General features: G+C 34.3%; 1 protein-coding gene across 1 annotated transcript in view; it reads right to left on the bottom strand.

Moving 5' to 3' along the window:
* Positions 1 to 17,220, bottom strand: part of EYA4 (EYA transcriptional coactivator and phosphatase 4) — a 3,122,134-nt gene extending 3,104,914 nt beyond the window's left edge. Inside the window, exon 1 of the mRNA XM_044077094.1 lies at positions 16,968 to 17,220. The gene's annotated coding sequence lies outside the window, so the exon portion shown is untranslated. The remainder of the gene's footprint in view (positions 1 to 16,967) is intronic.
* Positions 17,221 to 18,275: the final 1,055 nt, after the last annotated feature.

Genomic DNA, 18,275 nt, shown 5'->3' with positions numbered 1-18,275 from the left:
CAATGCAATATTTTATATAATCTATTAATTATCCCTTTTTAAATGGCACCATCTCTTCTAAACTCAAAGAACTCTGCCAAAACTGGACTTTCTCTTAGAACTTTCCTGTTCATTTTCTTTTTGCCTACAGTCTGTTACCATCCACAGAAGGCAATCTATTACCTACAGTACAAACTCCTGCTAAGCTTCACCCCACTTTATTACTGTTCACTCTGGAGTTATTTACTCACAGTGCCTTGTCTTTTGTTAATTTGCTCCAGTAGATTCAAGCCCCCTTGTCTATTTTTTTTTTTTTTGCTTTACCCTACATAAATACATCCTTATTGGTAAAAAAAATGCCTTTCCATTCCTGGGCTGGCTTAGCTCATAGTATATCTTCTGCAGATTTGTGAATTGTTATTACTATTCTCCTTAAGGACTTGCATCCAAAATCCTAGTCTCCACATCTAAAACTCAAAGCTGTTCCACCATCATCCTTTTCCACTTTGATTTACAATCTTCTGCTTGAGTTATGCATACGAGTCTTAACAGTGCAGTGTTAAAGTATCCCTTCAAATGAGATAACTCTAAATCACCTTGATTTATGAGGTGAATCAACTTAACCCACTTTACTCTTGCTCTGTTCCTCCTCCAGACAAGTTCCTGCAACTCTTTCTTAACTTTTCCTAACAGAAACAGTTCACTGCTCATATCTTACCATCCATATTCATAAATCAAGAACTTCCATTGTCTTAATTTTTGTATTATCTTCTGCTTAGTCTCTTTGCACATATCCTTACTGTCATTAACAGAACAGTTGTAATCCACACAGCTAAATACTTTATCTTATTGTGTCTCCATAAGTATTGATATTGCTGAGCCAGTTAATTTGTGGGATCATAGTTTACTATTTTAGATGCTGCTTTGATCTTTAATTATTTTACATCCCCCCCAAAAAATGAATATCTCCCACAATGCTCCACAACACTGAAATGTCTTTTTGTAGATTTACCAAGTACAACTTAATAATCATGTACAAGTAAAGCTAACTTTTCTTAACTACCATACCAGTTATATCTTTGAATCAGTGAATCCCTTATTTTCTTGCTAGCAGAGCTAAACATAAAGCAAACAAAACAAAAAGAGTAACAACCCTGCATGATTCCTTTGTTAAAACACAATGTTACTTTGTTAAAGAAAAACCTCCCAATTTAATTCTTGCATCCAACTCTTCATATATCTTCCGTACTAACCCTATTTTACTGCCCTACTCATAAAATCCCAGCTGACTCTACTGATTGCTTTCTCTAAATCAAGACTCACTACCAGCAGCAGCACTGTTTTCTTACACTTTATGTCCCTCTAGATCGTCAGTGTCCTATTAATCTTGTCGAAGATCTGCCTTCCCTCCACAAAACCACACTGATCCATACTTATCAATCAATCAATTTTGGTAAGATCTTTGCCAGTCTTGTAGCTAATACCAACAAACACTTCATGATTATAAAATCAGAAGCAGTCTATAGGACAATGGACGTGAACGGTTGTCCTTTTTTTGGATTCCTACGGTATTCTTGATCCCATCTGACACATTGACTTCCAGCCTTAGGTATGCATGACATTACAATAAACTTGCTCAATTTTGCAACTTCAGCAACAGTAAGTAAATTTATAAGGTGTCTAGGGCTTATACTGTCAAAGCCCATTAAATGGTTCAACAGCAGGGCCAATACTAACAACTAGCCAACACTACAATGCTAACATTTCTGGAGTGGTTATTTCAATAAAGGATCAACATGGAATACAATTATATCTGGACACATTATAAACTTTGTCTCAATCGAATGGTACATATTAAGTGCAAGGTGCTGCATATGGGTTGGAAAAATCTAGCCTAGCCTTAGAGCAAGGATTGTTCCATTATTAGAGAAGTTTGGAATATTAAGATTTGTGAATCCTTGTCAATAATCAATGGAATATTGAAGGGTATGTGAATAAAATTATTCAAAATACATATTGAATTGCAAGAACAGTTTTGAGTACTGTCTCTTCTAGGGCCAAATTTTCTAATGATTCATGTTACTAAAACAGTTACAAGACCAGTAATGGAATATGGCTCAGGTTTCTCTGCTTACTCTATAAATTATATTACTGGACTATAAAAAGTAGAGAGTTTACTTTTTTCTTTAACAAGGAGAATTAGAGGTCAATCAGTTTTTCTGTATATAGCTAGATTGAAAAGGTATGACTGTTTTCCATCTGTTAGAGAGACTTAAGAAGAGATATCATATGGATTTAGAAGCGTTTATCACATCCTTATCTTGGTTGTCCAATGGAGATCTGTTTTCTCCAGCATGAAAAATATACCAAAATAAGTTTTTAAGTGACAATAAGATGATACGTAAAAGCTAGGAAGAACACCTTTCAATATAGAGCAGGAAAATGATGGCACTCATCACCTCTTGAAATTAGAGAAGTAGACATTATCAAAAAGTATAAAAATAAGGTTGATGTGGTTTGGTGAAAAGGTATACTGGTCTTTACTGTAAGTGGAAAGAGGGCAATAATGATCTCTAGTGAGGTCTATGACCAAATGTGTTATAATAAAATAAGTAAATGTGCATCTAGCCTCTCAAACTGAGCCAATCATTGTATTCCTTTGAACAACCTAAACTGGCTAGACTACCAAACCACATATCATATAGACAGCTAATACTGGCACATAGAACACTACTTCATCCCTTAAGCACCCCACCCGCAATACAATAAAATGGTACAAACCCCAATGGAACCTTTGTTCAAACAAACATCTAACAGAATACCAAAAGCATAGCTAAACTATCTAACAGCATTCCTTTCATCGTCAATCAAAATACATCTAAATCATATTAGAATTTGCAAATGTCTTGAATCTCCAGGTTAAACACCCAGATACTCATACCCCTCCTCTTACCTACTAAATCATTTCTTTCCAAATGGCTCTTTACTGAAGTGATTTTATTTTATTCCTGCCATGAGAAATATATACGCACTTCTGTTTTTTTATTAGCTTACCAATCAGCATGATTATGGATACATATCACATTACTTTAGCTACAAACATTTGATATTCTCTGCTGCTTAGTGATGTTATTACATTTACACTATTTCCTTCTTCCCTCGTGTTCATGCACCAATGTCACTACTTAGAACTTACTACACGTTATATCTTTGTGTGATATTTCCTGTTTATTCAGTTTTAATGAATTGCAATATTTCTGTACATATTTCTTTAGACTTTGTCTTTCTTATATTTGTACATCTGCTATTTCTTGGAGTGTTTCTCTTTGAGCCAACATTAAAAATGGACATTGTACATAGTCCAAATGTCATAGTAAACAAAAACAAGTTAAAAAAAGTCTTTGCCAAACAAGAAAATTCTGAGTGCTTTCACCTATGTACTTCCACAAGGACTGACTGTCCTTGTCGAAGAGTATGCATATGAAAGCACTAATATTTGTTATTTTATCACACACTTTTTCTTCCTTTTCAGTAGTAATCATATTGTAAGGACCTTGCAAATTGTTTTCTACTACTTCAAGCTACTAGGAATGAACTTCTAACAAACTTAAGCATGAAGTGCAATTTCATTGTTTAAGCCCCATATATGTCTGAATAGGTCAGGTACTAAGCACATTCATGAATCTTGAAATAGAACTTAAATGTATTGGTTTACACTGTTTCTTCAGTTCACAACTAATATATACAGTCCTTTACAGTTATATCCATTCGTATATTAATTCAGAAACCCAACTACTTTTTAACATTTTAAAGTAAGACTTCATCTCTTTTTGAACTACACAGAAAACATGCTTTGCCATGCATTCGATGTCCCTGCATGCTGCTTCTATTACACTTCACTAATTTCACAGCTACTCATTCTGTACTCTTCAAGGAGGAAATACAACATGTTTTACCCAATTCTGAAACAGTACTACTTACGTGGTGATAAGCAGTCTCACCCATTACTGTGCATAAAATGTTTATGAATTGTAAACTGACAGAATGTTCAAAATTTATATGTTTCACATTCACATGAAAATATTGTGTTGTATTCCAGTTTCTTGAACTCAGTGATCAGGACCACAAAACAGATGGATTATGGAGGTTGTAGTCATTGCATTATTAATGGCAGTATTTCCTAGAGTACATTGTAACCACTAGATCCACATCCTGTACCTTTCCACAATCTTATGTTAGGTATGCAAATGAGGCATGCACAAACACACATGCTATAAGAAGCTCAAACTGCAATGTTACTCATATTAGCCCACATACTATGCAATTTTAATGACATGTGAGGTTACTATTACAATTAAGCAACAAGCACAGAGATATTGGAAAACTACAAAACCTTTCAGAAATGAATACATATAGTGTGGGATGAATTAAACTGATCCACAAGAACAAGATATGCTTGCAGTACTACCTGACACAGTGACAAAAGGCTTATCAGGATTTCAGTTCATAACAATGAAACCACACCAGTCCCTTAATCATACACTGTGTAAATAGCAAAAAATGACAAGTCACTGCTGTCTATTTCCAGTACACAATCAAAATAGTGACAACTGCTGCTGCTGCATACTGCTATGCATCTATCGGACTGGGTGCTGACATCTTCTGCTAACAACCAGTAACAAGATAGTACTCAGCTGTTTGAATGTGAGAAATACATAGCCTGCACCCAGGTAAGACATTACTGAATGAGGCACTCATTGTCTGCACTCTTTACTGGAGATAAAATGTTGCGTTTTGCCCACATATTAAGCTGATAACAAGAATAGACCATTATCCACACTTGGGCCTTATGTAGCCCAGTACATGAATCACATGTAGCACATACATAAAATATAACATATACAAACATATTCCAGTTTACAAACAAATGAATTAGTAAATAATATCTCATAGCATACATGTATATGCAATCTATGCTCAGCTTCCTTATTTAATGCACAAACTTTGCGCAGCATGTGAAGTGAAGTTGTATTGTGAAGCAGGCTACCACGTAGGATACAATAGTCTTGCACAACGGAAAACATAATCAAAGCAAACTGCAAAACAGAACTTGGCTTGTCACAGAAACTCACCTTTACCACCTAACCTTCAACGTTATTAATTCAGCCATGTGTTAATCAAACACACCGAGATTCAGTTAATATTATTTTTCTTACATCTGCTTTGAAAACTATTCCCAAAACTGTAGTATGGGCATCAGTGTCATGGGGATTACACAGTACTGTTACTTTCAAGATGATAATCTCTCTCAAACTCCTTTACTCCCATTTCCTCCTTCATCTAATCTTGTCATCCCCTTACTTACTGCCTCTCATTCTTCCTACTTCCCTCGTTTTTTGCATCTTTCTCTCATACTACTCCTTTGCACTCCTCTTCCCCTTGCAAGCCTCTCTTACATTTTCTCTGTCTTTTCCCCATGGTATCCTTTCCTGCAACTATTCTTACTTTACTCTTTTAATATATTCGTACCTCTCCATATAATGACAGGCTGCTATCCCTGTAGCATGAGCTATCTTGGTCATTATGGCTACACCTTATACATAAAGCTCTGTTGGGTGCAATTATATTTTTTCATCTATGTTTTGACATTGTAAACTACTTCTTGAACTATATATTTTAGCATATTCTTGTATGCTAAAATATATAACATATATATATATATATATACATACATACATACACACATATTGTTTTTAGCATATCCTTGTATCCATAAATATGTTTTGCTAATTTCTCATGTGATCCTATTTACCCAGGGTGCACCTGCAAATAGTCCTTTGAGATCAATGCACTACCCTGGTAAACAATGGGGAAATACTCACAATTATGAAAACGAGGAACGGTAAAGTGGCATATACTTTATAGTTGGTGGAAGACAGTACACTCCACAAAAATGCATGGTACTTATCGAATATATTTTAGGTGATTAAAGAACCTTTTAATTATATTAAAATAAATAAATAAAACACAAACACTTACAGAACTGTCCTCTGATTCTAGGCATTCAGGGACCTCCTTAAATTAACATATTTGGCTTACCTGAATTGATGTGCAATTTAAAGATAACAGATGCTAGTCAGTTTATAACACAGACTGTGCTACATTAGTCTTGCTGGACAGTTGGGATATCCTACAGGGACAATTACAGTCTTAACTACAGTACTAAAAAGTCTTCCTTTGAGAGATGACAGTGATAAATAAACTTTTACTTAGCAAATAATTTTTAAACTTTTTTATTAAATTATCACTTAAGACACAGGCAAACATACATTACTATAAAACAAACACAACATATTAACATATTTCCAGTTGCATACATTATACATCACATATGTTCTATTTTATAGCTATCAACAGTTCAACATTACAGAAACTGCTCAATTCCTGACTTCCCTTAAACCTCTTTCCTCCTTCTGAATATTATTGTGTGTGTATTCTTCCCACATTTTCTGTTTATTTGTACATAATTTGCTCCATACCTTTGCTAAAGATCCCACTTGGCAGTACTTTTTTCTGTTACAATATTCAATACTTCAAATACAGTTGGTTTAGACTTTGATTTCCATTTTCTAGTAACTGCTTTTTGGCAGACACCAGAATTAAACTTAAAAAGGCATTATCATATGTCTATGCAACTCAGATCCTGTGTCTCAGCTCAAAATAATAATTTCCTTAGTTACACCCATTTGCTCACCAAATATTTCTGAGAGAGACATCTATATGAGGAAAAAATATCTAAAGTCTGCTTGGAGTATAAAAATACCTAAGCAAACATCTTAAATGTTCTGAACTTTTGTTGCATAGTGGGGAGCCATACATATGTCCACCCATTGTTCCCCTATAAATTGCTTATACAATCAAGCAAATAATAATCTTGACCAAATTTCAGAGAAATAAACCAGTGCTGACTTTCCCGCCAAAGTGTATGCAATTTTAAGCTACTCAGTTTTTTAAAAATGTTACGTTATTCTACAGACCGTATTGATGTGAGGAGGCAAATATCATTTTACCAACTTTTCTTTAATAAGTAAGAAATACTAGATGACACAAATTTTGCTGGCATCAGGTCAGTTTACTAGCAGCATTAAAATTTCCCAAACAGTCAATAACAGTGAGATTCCCTTGAGCCATTACTTGGAACATGATGACTCATCATTTTAAACAAGTGCACTACAATTTTCACACCCCAACTATTACTACTCTGCAAGTCACAGATTCATTAGGAAACTTACATAGTCAGAAAGTACTTACAGATTATAACAGCTGAAATATTAACTACTTATGTGTATCATAGATCTGGAGCTGAAAATTGTAAGAGGCTTATTTATTTGTTACAACAACAGCACAAGACTTCAGACTAAACTGGGAGAAGAAGCAACAGTGCCTATTTCAGATGTGAGCCTGAAGCTGCAGCTCCACAACTCCATAATTAGTCTACTCTAACCCTACTAAGTGGTGGAAGTTGGCACTAATATGCTGAATAGAAACATTTCTACAACTGCTGAGAGAAACATAAATGTATATATCTTAAAATGCAACTGAAATCCTTATACTGGCACATTACAGCTTATACAGAAATGCACTACATGTGTTCATATTATTACTGAGTTAGCATGCATTAAAATCAAATCCAAGTCCGAGCTGCTGGTAAATTCCTGTATTTCTGCTGTCTTCCCCACAACTGAAATCACTCTCTACTGATTACATCATTATATTTTTTCCCAGGGCAAGGTATGTTATTTCATAAAATGGAGAATGAAAGCAAAATTAAATAATCTTTTTATTGAGTCGTTGTTCAGTAAGTCACATATTGCTAAATACCGGACAAATCAAAATCTACCTGCTGTGAACAATTAAAAACTAAAATGTGCCTGTTTAAAGTGTCAGAACCTTCAAGTGACTTTTTTAAAACCTTTTAACATTTCAGTCTTCTGTCAACCTTTATTTGTTCAGACGTAAAGAAAGTACCTCCCACACACACATACCCCAAAAAACATGCACCAATAAAAAAAAAAAAGTTTTTTTTTTTTTTTTAAACTGTTTTGACTTAAAAAAACTAAGCAAACATGGATATCAGAATACATTATGTCACCACACAGAATCTTTTTTCTCAGTTTATTCATGTCTTCAGTGTTTTTTATTTTGGAACATGGTGGATTATTTTAAGAAAATCTAAACTGAAGGCTGGCATATAAGAAAGATTTGAGTTATAAAGCTACAGTACTTCTATTTTAGTAATAATGCATTAATAAAACACTTATTTCACTTAAATATTTTAAATTAATTCAGTTATTTGTAGGAAATTTTGAACATGTAGAATGGTACAAGAATGATGAATATACCACAGTAATTTAACTGAAGCCACTAGTGCAGAAAAAAAGCAAACGTCAAGGTAGTGCTACCATACTTTTTGTGGCCAAGCACACAATACAAGTCTACATTTAAACAAAAAATTAATAACAAATAAAAATCTTCAAAAGTCTTTGCTACCCAAGAATGAAACAATACAATATAACATATATAATAATATTTTGACTCTGAATTACGTACAGATACTGTTGACTTTGCTCAGAGTAGCGGAATGTCAATGCCAAACAGAAGACCAATAGCTTTTAACATATAGATAGCTTCTCTATTCAAGACTCTGCACATCACACCAGCCATTCAAAATCAAAAAATGCCGAACAAGACTAAGGTGTCCATTCTGAACTAAACTTTTCCCACATTCAAATTGTTACCGAAGATCATAATGTACAACAGACTATTACAGATTTTATGAGACATATTTGCCAGTGCACTCCTGAGACTGACAGTACTAAAACGCTGGTAATTTTAAAATACCCCAATATTTCATAATTTCAGCAAAAGTGTGCTCTTATCCTCTGCACTTCACCTGGAATAAAAATGTAACTTATGTTTCACCACCCCTCATATTTCTAAAAGGCAGGATTACTTATACAGGAGTTCTTTAACTGTGTCTACAATCAAGTTAAGAAACAAAATATAAAAAGCAATAATCTATTATGAAAGTATGGTACATTTAGTTATACCCCTCTCGTTTTGCTTCTGCTCACAAATCAATTATTTTTGCATAGTGAGCATGTACCTACATTTCTTAAAAGACTGAGAAGTACACACAGAATAGTTCTAATACTGAAATGGCTTCAAGAAGCAAACCAAGGAAAGATTTTCTCTGTCTATAGAGAAAGTCTAAATGGCAAAATATATTAAAAGTGGCATTTATCCGGAAATATAACCCAGCCCTATATTTAGTATATTATACAGTACATTAAGGATGACGGCCTATAAAATATATTGCATCACCTCTGTGTTCTTGTGTTAACTCATACTGCCTTTCATATAACATTACTAAGAGCATCCCACCATCAATGCCTTGCAGATATTACAAAAACAACATCAGAACACAGAGGTGATGCAATACCTTTTATAGGGCCACCATAGGTTTTACAATTACTTCAGCTTTCTGTGTAACAGCAGTCCTTCATCCTGAGTTAAGCATTGATGTTAGATCACTGTTTTGATATCCACTAGTGACTAGAAAGGGAAGTACATTTTTTTTCTTTCTCAATTAAAAAAAAAGGACACTTGAAAAATGCCAGTGTGCATCTCAGATGCTTAGTATGACTTAACTCCCAATGAAGGACTCCAGTTAGTCCAAAAACTTGAATAACTGTAAATTGGTCCTATAAAAGTCTTTATATCACCTCTTTGTTCCAGTGTCTTCATATTTTCTGATACTGGACCAGTATGACATTTTTATATATATTTTTCTTCCTGCCATGTAGATATGGAAACTAACAAGAATGGAATGAAATCCACTGGTAACTATAATAAATAAGTTATTAACATGATTTCCAGAATTTAAACTCCTTGTGAAATAAAAAGAAATATAACATAGTCACTGTAGACAAAAGGCTTCACTGGTTCTAATAATGTGCCTGCCAGCAAAACTATCTGCCTAAACATTTGTGTGCATGTCTGTCTTTCTCAAAACAGCATCAGTTACAGCTTAAACAGGCGTCACAGCAGTATCTCATAATACATGCATGCAAATATATATTTTAATATCAGTTGTGTTTCCAGAAATTCTACATTGGCATTTCCATGAGGAGCATCCCCCAACCAATTTATCAAACAGGCATGTAAACACTGATGTTTACAACTTGCTTAAAGAATTAACTAAATTGTTAACTAAATTGTTACAAAGCCACATGAAATATGTTTAACCAAATGACCCGATGAAGACATCTCCTCAGTACAAAGCTGTATGTGGGAAATATACATTTTTTCAGAATTTTCCAAATATTACTTAAAAAAAAATTAAGAAGTCTGCTTAATGACAGTGATCAACTTGTTACTGGAGATAATACCTTTTTGATAAGTGCCCCATCATTGTTGGATCATTTCACTTTAGTTCTCCCTCTCTCTTAATAACTTATAATTATATATGCACACACATATAAACATACGCTATATATATATATATATATATATATATATATATATATATATATAATTATATTTAATATGTGTGTGTGTGGTTATGTATATATGCTATACATACACACATGCAGCTCATTTATGTGCTGCACTAGCACAACCATCATGAAATGTTCTATGTGCTCAATATAAAGTAACATAAACATCTACTTATCGCTCTAAGCACCTGAAACTTTTATGCCTCATTTGCCAGCTTTGCTCTACTGTACTACAACTTCAAAATCATCTGTCAGTTTATCACAGAGGGTCACAGCTATAAGGTGTTGGCGAGCTTCACCATATATTTCATGATCTGATCCCCGCACCTTTTGATCTGCCTACTATGCGACTCTGAACAAGTCACTTACTACAATATACTTCAATGTCATCCCTAAAAAGAGGTTTGTACCTACATCGTTTACCTAGCAAGAAAAATAAATAATAATAATAATATTGTATAAGAACAGCTCTTTGGACATCTGAACCAATTAATCTGTACCTCTGAGCATTGTTCAAAGGTACCATGTCTTGCAATTATTTTCTGAATCTACCAATGTTATGTGTAATAGTCAGGTGCTGGTGTATTCTAAACACATAATTGCATTTTTTTTTTTTTTAACTAGAAACAGCTTTATTGAATTATTACTTATGATAAAGACAGTCATTCATTTATATAAATGAAAACAAACCATAATGACATTTTCATTTGCAAACATTATACATGAGATATATTCTTATATATAGTCACTGTCATTCTTGCCTTCGCTTAAACCTCATTCCTCCTCCAAAACATTATCCGGCATGTATTGTTCCCACAATTATTTTATTTTCCAAGTAATTTGCTCTTACTCTTTTCTAATGATGCCACTTCCAATTCTTTTATTTCTATTACTATATTCACTACTTCTAGTACAGTTGGTTTAGACTTTGAGTCACGCAATTGCACTTTATATTATTTTTATAGCTGCGTATAAACTCAAGCTGTACCTAAAAATGATTACTTGTAGTTGGTATATTCATACAGTTAAAATGGAACACATACATACATACATACATATGCAAAAAGAGAGAGGAATATACTGCACTGACTACTGATATGTTCACTGTTCAGTGTCACTTATTATTGTTTTTTTTAAACAGGGGAATGCTTACTTAACTCACTGAAACTGGAAGTCTACTGGAGAACTGTTTGTTTGTGACCCAAAACTACTTCACAGCAACAAGTAACACAAGAAAAGGAGTGTTTGTCTATAAGTAGATATATGTATATTACATATAATATATATATATATATATATATATATATATATATATATATATATATATACATACATACATACACACACGTACACATATATATGTATGTATGTGTGTATATATCTATATACATACATATACACCCACATGTATATACATATGCAAGCAAGAGCACATGCTGGTGTGTGTGAGAGGGCAACACCACACACCCAGGGTGATGTGATGCATAATAAGCCTAACAGAAGTTTGCCTTACAAGTTCTAGGTGTGCAGGTGTATGTGATTAGTTCACAAGCCATCGTTATTAAATGGGATTTTTATACAGCCATTTCTGAGGAGGAATTTATTTTAGATGTATGCTGAACACAATTTGCATATTCCTGACAGCCAAGATTACTTGGTTCTTCAGAGCCCATTAAAAAGTATTTTATACAATACTTGTAGTTAATACCAGGACAGTTAAAGCATCACATACACTTATCATGGATACATATCAGTTTAGTTCAGTTAATATTCTGCACAGGGTTTGCTATGTTAACTTATATTTTTTTAAATGTATTTTAAAAAGGTGTTTGAACAAAACAGGTTATTCAGAGCCATTGGGGTTTGCTCTGTGATACAAATTCATACATTTCATAATGTTTGGGACAACAAAAACAAAGAAACTGACCAATTAATCATCAGTTTACAAGACATTACTGTAACTAAAATGATGGCAAGTATCCTAAGAAAAAGAACTGACTGCCTAAATACTACACAAATGATTAAATATAGCAGGATTGTTTCAGAATGTTACACAAGAGGTAATGGATTAAAACACGTCAAGGCAACAGTTTTTCAAACAGCACAAGAAGCAGCAGCCTGTGCAAATTACTTTTACTTTAACATCCCAAAATATCCAAGTTACAATTAGAAGACATCACCTTGAAACAACATACTCATCCGTGTTTTGTCCTATCATTACTTGAAATCAAACACTTCCTTTTTCTTTACAATGCAGTCTCCATTATCAATCAACGTAAGAAAACTTGGAAGAGGTAAAATGTAATTCTGACCAGAAATTAATGCACAGTACTACGTACACTTTGTCTGAATTCAAACTCCCAACTTAAACAATGAATTTAAATTAAACTATGCATCCTTTCTATGTATGGTTCATACAAAACTGTGTAAAAAGTAAGTGTCAGCTTTCACAGTGTAATAACCCTCTTTGTGTAAATGTTAGGAAACTAGCCCAAAGTGAACAAAATAACTGTTAAGTGCGAGTCCTTCCTGTGAAATTCAACCTGCACGTTTTCCCTGGTATCAAATTTTAGAAGGGTATGCAATGACAGCATGAAAAGCAAATAAGCAGCCAACAACCCAACAGACTTTGAAGGAAGAGATCTTGTTAACTGAAACAGAATCCCATTACTTCTGAGTAGATCAAATATAAACAGAAATGCCACGTGGAATTCCAAAATCAAAACAGAAGCTCCGTTTTTATATCCCAATGGTCTCAGAAAACAAAGATACAATGGCATACTTCCCCTAATCATGTTTAGAAAACTGAATCTCATTTTAGTGACCATCTAGTTAACAGTAAGTGTATCAGTCTATATTTCTGTTAATCATACATTTAAAATGTTTTGAGACATTAAGTGGATTTTCGTACTGGATAAAATCAAAATGCAGCTTTACTTTTAAAGGAAGATGAAAAACTACTACATATGTGTGTGTATTTTTTTAAATGTGTGTACACAACCACAATGATGGGTGCCTTAGAAATAAATGATAGGATACAGAACTGCAACTGTTGCTGCAATAGGTTACTAGAACACAGAGTATGAATCTCTCTGAACCTATGTTAAGTTCTCACACTGCTGTCTTCAGTGTCACCCTTGTCATGTACAATAACAGGGTATTAAACTACATTTTCAGTTGTTTTGCAGTAATATACCACTCCTTTTCCAGGTAGTTCTGAAGGAATGACTTGTGTTTTGCAAATAAAAGCAGATAAGCTTTTTGTCTGTAAAAACTACAGTAAGATTCCAAAACAAGTTATATCATTTATGGTTTTGTTTATATCACTTTGTCATAAACAACAACACTTGTATTCTGTGAAAGCAGTAGGCTAACAAACCAAATACCCATATACAAAAAGATAAATGCAACAGGAACAAGCTACATATGTATGCATATATATATATATATATATATATATATATATATATATATATATATATATATATATACACATACATACACACACACACACACACACACACACATATATACATACATACACACACTATACCTATACTACATATGTGTATCTGTACGCAAATACATCTATACATATATATATATATATATATATATATATATGCATACACACACTATATGTATACTATATATGTGTATCTGTACGCAAATACATATATATATATATATATATATATATATATATATATATATACACACACACACATACACAGACAAACATACATATACACACTCACAAATTATACATATATATATATATATATATATATATATATATATATATATATACACACACACACACACACACACACACATATATATATATTTGGATGGGAGACTGCAAATTCACCACCATGTCCCTCATGGACAGGGGTAGCAAGTGTTGATCACAGACCCCCTCTGTTCATAAATTCATTCTGTGATCCACCCAAAAATTAACAAATGGGGAAACGTAGGATTAACATGGTTAGGCTTGTAAAGTCTCTAGCCTTTACAGCTTGCCTAGTAACCTCTTATGAACCTATATACATATGCGCACACACACTGCAAAAATGACGGCAAAAAGCCATCACACAACAGAAATCAAAACTCTAAAATGTTAAAAAAGTAATTGTGTCCAAAGCACACAAAATGCAGTCTAAAATGAAAATATCTACTACGTAAAAAATATATGCATTGATAAAGACTGGGCTGGGGGTGTCTCATGTTACAATCCCATTCTCTCTCTCTCTGGTCCTATAACATTGCTAATAATTTCTCCATGCTCTTTACCAAATTAATTTGCATGCACACTTGTCAGACAGTTTACAAGAAAGCTTGTAAACTCGAGGGGTGTGGAGGAAATTTAAGTCACATTTATACCCAATTCAAACGTTTGCTTTAAGTGCACTTTTATGCTTTTGCTCTGTTATACAGGGATGTCAGGAAGACACCAAAACTGAAAAATAAGTATAAAAAAAGTCATCACTACCCCTGACCTTAAATGCTATGGCTACCTTTTCCACACCTGAAATTGAAATTCATCTCTCCTGATTGCTCTTTTAGAAAAAAAAATACAAAGACATGTGTAAACAGGTACAGTGTACCTTTATGCTTTCACTCTGTTATAAAGGGGCATCAAGAAGACATGAAAACTGAAAAGTAAGTAAAAAAAAAAAAAAAAACATCATCACTACCCGCTGACCCTAAATGCTATAGCTTACCTTTTCCACACCTGAAATTGAAATCCACAGCTATTGATTGCATAGTCTGCGCTTTTAGAAGAAAAATTACAAAGTCATGTGTAAACAGGTACAGCCAATATTATTACAAAATTTGTTTATAAATTAATTTTTGCAAACATGTTGACATAAGGTACAGGTCTCTAAATAAATGAATACAAGCAAAACAAAAATATTTTAAAGTATGATTATGTGACAACCGGGCAGACTGATACAAGAGTGGAATTATATTTACGAAGCATGCAATGCTCTTCTATTGTAGGTGTAGCGCAATAACAGCATAGGGATACCACTTCTTACAAAGAGCACTTTTTATTATTTGTTAAACTTTTGTGCATAACAACATTTTGTACTGTCTGGCTGCAAAACCGCCAGGGCTACAAACAAAAAAGGAAAGAAAGCTGATATCAGTCTAAACAAAAATCATTTTATCATTAGTTACGAAAACGGCCATTTTATTCTCAAGTCCGTACCACAAAATAAAAAAAATACTCCAATAAATGCAAAAACATTACAACTTAGGAAGCAAGTTTGATAATTCTGCCGCGGTATTTTTGTGTAAATAAACATTTAGATCTGAGATCTATTTCCACTTTAATAAAAAAGTTAACGCTACTTTATAGAACTGACACACACTGGCTATATCAAGCTACTTAGCAAATAAAATGTCAACTCCGTTTTATTTGATAACTAGACACGATTATTACAGAATGCCTCAATCATTTCATCATCAAATTTGTTATGTTCACAAACAGTGCCAAGTGACTACTAAACTATCTTTCAAGCGTGTTGTGACTTCATTTAACAAATAATGTTACATTAAACGTAACCCCAAATGTCTTTGTTATGCAACAACTTTCTACAAACCGAAACAGTGAAGTTGCTCTTACCCTATCCCAACATATAAACACACATTTATTACAACAAATAATGAAAAGTTCCGTACATCACTTGTCCATGGGTTCATAGACAAACAACTAGGCTATCAGTGTGCGCACATTATTAAAAACCCAGCCAATAAACTGAGTTCAGAATCAAACCCTGTACCTTGCATCTCTGAGCTAAAAACCTTAACCATTATGATCATCACTAGTGTGTCACCGCCCACCAAGGGATACCTGGTACTGGTACCAAAACTACATTGTCGCACACGACACAGAACTGAATACAAATAACGACAGACATCAACAAGTCGTGTCAGACACCCAAGCTTTACATCGTGTGCAAGTAAGAACGTACAGCAGCAACTACATGTTCTCATAAAGCATACACAAATACGGTGAATACTCTATAAGGACTGTGAACCCCACAGAGAAAAAAATAAAGACAAATTCTATGATTTTGGGGACCCAATAACTGAAACCAATAACTGTCTGCGGACCAATAGTGAAAGCTATGTTTCTCCATGACGCACCCTCCCCCAGTGATTCGAACAATAAATGACCGTGGGCTGGACATATTTGAGGGCTGGGCAGAAAAGTTGCATTTAGTCAATTAACTGCCAAATATCTATGCTCAAGTCATTTTTGAAGCTCTCGCCAATTGGATCAGGGGCTGACTCGTCCAGTGGTATTGCCATTAATAGCTTACTAACTAGGCACCAAGGGCCATCCCGACTGCTCGTCAGTAAAGGCATAAAATACATCCCTTTTAAAACTTGTCCGTTCTGATTATAAACATCACTCACCGTCACCACTTCGCAGCGCTCCTTCCTGTTTTCTTTACTATCCGCTTCACTGCGCCAGTGGACACAGGTATATTTACCAGATTCCCAAGTCGTAACAGTTACACAACCACCAGAACAACGTAGCACAGAAACAATTCCTCTTGATATATCTCACTCACTGAAAACCACCAGTTTAAATGGAACCCCCATTTACAAGTGGGAGCCGGCAACAAATATAACATAAATAGATTTGTTTCCGTACAGCTAACCACCCAAGTGACCCTTCTGGCCCGTTCTGTGAGGTTTTAGCTCGGTATGAAGAGAGCTGAACTGTGCCTGAACAGTTTCCCACTTGCGGCAGCGACCTACACTGCTAGTGCGACCAGGCCGCATGCGCAGAAAACCCGAACCTACAGACGCACGTGGAGGGCAACACCTGGCAAAGAAAAAACATAGCCGGGTCTAAGATAGTGTGGCCATAACTCTAGACCAATCAGGGGCAAAGCTCAACAGAATCAGGGACAAAACCCGAAATAATCAGGGGCACTTTAAAATATGAGTTATATTAACCCGAGACACTGACATAAAAAAAGTTAACGCTACTTTATAGAACTGACACACACTATGTCAAGCTATTTAGCAAATAAAATGTCAGCTCCATTTTATTTGATAATTAGACACGAATGAATTAATATACATTTCTGAAGTAAAAATAAACCTATGACTCTAATTATTGTCATTATGTATTAGGTGTAGTTCACCACTTTTTCTCCAATAGTCACCTGTTTTAAGAGGGACAGAGTCAATATTTGAGTCAAAATCTGGGACGTCCCAGAAAGTCAGAAACAAATGAATATCACCTGTTTTAAGAGGGACAGAGTTACAATTTGAGTCAAAATCAGGGACGTCCCAGAAAGTTAGGAACAGATGAGTAGTGTGATGGAGTTCTAGCGCTTAGTGAGGTGCGTTTGACTCGCAAACGTAAGATATACAATAAACTCACCTATGTACCGCACTGGCTTAAGGACAACAGAAGGTAACATCGGAAAGAAAGATGTTACATCCTGGCTCACAAGCCAGGTTCCTTTGGCACCGGGAATCCATCGATCCAGCCATAACAGTGCCCCATTCAACAGTGACAATCACCTACAGCCAAGGTTTACACCACCGTTTGGGAATATCAAAGAAAAAGGTTGCAAAACCCAACTTAATACAACTACCTTATCCATTATATAATACATACATTACACAAGAAGGTGCAAAACTAATTTTTTAACAGTCATGCTTGTATCTACTTAATTTATATTACTCGCATATATCTCAGAGCAC

The sequence above is a fragment of the Protopterus annectens genome, chromosome 1.part1 (genome assembly GCF_019279795.1).
Source record: "Protopterus annectens isolate FY-2018-M chromosome 1.part1, PAN1.0, whole genome shotgun sequence".
NCBI lineage: Eukaryota > Metazoa > Chordata > Ceratodontiformes > Protopteridae > Protopterus > Protopterus annectens.
This window is presented reverse-complemented; position numbering and strand designations above follow the sequence as displayed.